General features: G+C 34.6%; 1 pseudogene; it reads left to right on the forward strand.

Annotated features, from left to right (window-relative positions):
• Window positions 1–836: 836 nt before the first annotated feature.
• Window positions 837–3,851, forward strand: part of LOC107562088 (uncharacterized) — an 11,468-nt pseudogene continuing 8,453 nt past the window's right edge.

The following is a 3,851-nucleotide window of genomic DNA, read 5'->3' on the forward strand; positions in this document are numbered from 1 at the left end:
CACACACACACACACACACAAACACACACACACACACAAACATATAAAAAAAAACATTATAATAAGATAAACTGGAAAATAATCATATATAATAATATTAATATAAATAACAATATAAAATAAAATAAGCTATCTAGTACATTAAAATGTATATAAATTGTATTATTTATATCTTCATATTTATATGCATATATTTTATTTATCATTTATTTTATTTTCATAATGGTAAAACAATAAAACATTTAATTGTGCACATTATGACATTACAATATAAATAAAATTATTAATTTAAATGTAAAAATTGTGTATACATAAATAAGATAAACTGGAAAATAATAATATATAATAATATTAATATACATAATAATATAAAATAAAATAAGCTATTTTATATACAGTACATTAAAAATGTATATGAATTGTTTCATTTATATTTTCATAATTATATGCATATATTTCATTTATCATTCATATTATTTGTTATAGTGTTAAAATAAGAAAACATTTAATTATTTATATATATATATATACAACTTATATACAAAATAATAAAGAGAATGTATATATTTAAAAATATGTTATATTATAATAAAATTACACACAGGTTTAGATATGTAATAATAATAAAACATAGTAAAGTATTTATAAATTCTAAGTAATTATAAAATTATACAAAATAATAAATCAAATAATTAATTTAAATGTAAAAATGTATACATACAAAATTATATAATAATAAAATAATAATAAGCATGCATATATATATATATATATGCTGGAATAACTTTTTGTATAACATTTTTGATAGTGACAACATTGGTTGAGACACTTGAGAAATGGGCATTGCTGGTGAGTAAACTGTATTATTCATAATTCATAATAGTTTTCTCTGTAAGATTGTGTTTAATTTCCCAGCGAGCGCGTGCGTCTCTGGACATCTGAGCTCAGACAACATCAAACTGACCAGGCTTTTAATCGTGTGGCGAGGTGAACGAGTGTGAAGCACAGCATCCTTTAACTGCCGATGAAGACTGAAGCACACTAATGGAGTCCTGATCTAACAAGCCTTTCATAATCAGGCCAATTTAACCCGGCTAACGAGGCCATGAGAAGTCCTGAGGGAAGCACACAGGTCTGCTTCGTGCCAGTCCGTGTTTGTTTTGGGAAAACCTCGACAGGAGAGATGATATTTGTTTGCAGAAACTAAGATCTTGGCAGAAGACTGAACAGAGCGGATGAAGCTCTTACTGAAAGTGTCTGTGATGCTCTCCTTCATGAATGTTTGAGTACAGCTACTGTAAATACAGTCGAATCCTCAGAGGAACAGTGAAGCACGCTCATCCTGTACCTGAGCAGTTCAGCACAGATTTACTGATGAAATATGACTCAGTACTGTTTCTGAACAGAACTTGTTTTTCTGGTGGAGCCGTCATCATGACGGTGCAAATCTCGCTTCTGTTGGTATTAAACAAAAATAAGCTATAGTATATAATAATTAGGGGTTGAACGACTTCTGATTTTTTTATGTGATGAAAGTCGAAGTCGACTAGTCGCTGATAACGTCATTAATGAACAAATGAGTCTGTGATAAACAGCTTGTGCACAGCTATGGCATATCACACAGCGCTGCACACACGGCTAGTGCTCCTATAACAGTTCATTTTCATCAGTTCTTTTGTCTTTGGGTTGTTATATTTCTCACAGATTTCTGCTCGTTCTCCATCAGATACAGATAAAGTAGATTACATTAATATGAATGCATTAGTGAGAGCGATTGCGTGTGTGAATGAATTATCTCTCTATAGTAGTGAAGCTGTGGGATTTAGTTATTAAGAAATATATGCTTGACCTTCCAGTTTCTAAGCTATTTTATTGAGAAATCACAGAAGAGTGTTGACAATAGTAAATGTATAATATTATGTCTATAATATATATTTATAATATTACCATTGATTAAAATTACTAAAATGTAACTATTTTTAATGAAGCAACAATAACAAAATTTTTTATTTAAAATATTAAATATTATAAATACTTTTTAGTATTTTTTTAAATATTATAAATAATTTTTTTAGCATAACAGCAGTGAGTACAAGCACCTTAAGACATGTTATTTTAGCCGTTAAGCTGCTGTGGGAGGTTTGATAAGTGTAGACAGGCCTGTAATCACACACACACACACACACACACACACACACACACACACACACACACACACACACACACACACACACACACACACACACACACACACACACACACACACACACACACACACACACACACACACACACACACACACACACACACACACACACACACACACACACACACACACACACACACACACACACACACACACACACACACACACGTGCGCGCACGGAATGGAGGACCGAGTGAACATTAAATAATCATGATAGTCATTTACAAGCCAGACGTGATGGGAGAGATATTAAAAAAAGCTCCCCAGCGAGCCGCTAGCCTTGATTACAATCCAGATGTGTGTAGCGTGACTGTCCCACCAGAGCAAAGCAACACTTTTTGACGCCAACAAACCAAACATGAAACAGCCACAAAGCTAGGTCATTCTGAGTGGTTGCTAACGCACTGCTATGCTATGCTAAAGTGCATTAAGTGATTTGTTAGCATGTTCCTATGAATGTGTCATGTTAAAAGCGATTGTGGATGGATTACTTGCTAGTTTTATCACCCTCAAACCCCTAACCCTAAGTATAAACACCGGCGATGCTAATTACTTAGCAAAGCTAGCACTTTGGCATGAAATGCAAGTTTAGCGACCCTTCAGAGACTCATAGAAGCGCTACGACGTCCACGGCGCAGATGCTAACTTCCTGTCTGTGGAGTGAAACGACATGGGTCAATGTCAGTGCTAATCCCATCACGCACAACAACATTCAAACACACAGCGCTAGAATAAAAACCATCAGGTTTGTTTTTCCTGGAAACAAGTCTGACTCACACGCACCGCGTGAACGCAATTATCTCGCAGCTACACGCTAACATTACTGATTACTTTAGCATGACTATCACTCTGCTGCAGCTCAGACATAATTTAGGCTACTGATAATGCTAGTTCACATTCATCATGTGTATAATGTGATTGTAAGCAATTTGTAGCTACGCCGTGTTTGTTTTTGTTTAGCAAATGCGATAAGCTAATGCGATAAGCTAATTCGTTACACATGGCGGCTAACTTCCTGTTTTCATGGCTAATGTTTGTCGGTGCCTAAAAACAAATAACTGCCTGCTTGAGATTCTTTCACATTGATAACACATAGATCATCTCCTCTGAGTGGGCTAGAAAAGACAAACTAACCGCAACTGCTGCGGATTAAAACGTAGCATTAAATGCTAACACTAGCCGCTAATACACATACATGTGTACAAACTAAACTGTCCTGTCAACATAAATGAGCATAAAATTTGGCTAATAGCAATTAGCATTGAGATTTGAAGGCAGCAACAGTGATTAGCATATGAGTTAGCAATTTTGGTGGCTAGCTAAAGCGTTAAATAAGTTGTAATGAGTGTTTTTCTTTCTAAACATCGCACTCTTGAGTTAATTTGTGTTTATAATTTGCGGCGCGGATCACTTCACACAAACAAATCTGAAAAAAAGCTTGAAAGACTTTCTCAGCAAACTTTCAATGAAACCGTGGCAACAAGTCTTCATCAGCGCACAGCCGGATTCAAAGGAAACCCTCTGTAATGTTTGAGCTGAAACTAAACTCGATCGCTAGCTGAACAAACTAGCTAATACTGAGAAATACTGACAGACGCCAGATCAGCTACAATATATATGTGGAGACCCTTACTTAATACCATGG

This window comes from Sinocyclocheilus grahami, unplaced genomic scaffold, assembly GCF_001515645.1.
Source record: "Sinocyclocheilus grahami isolate Dianchi unplaced genomic scaffold, SAMN03320097.WGS_v1.1 scaffold805.1, whole genome shotgun sequence".
Classification (NCBI taxonomy): Eukaryota; Metazoa; Chordata; class Actinopteri; order Cypriniformes; family Cyprinidae; genus Sinocyclocheilus; species Sinocyclocheilus grahami.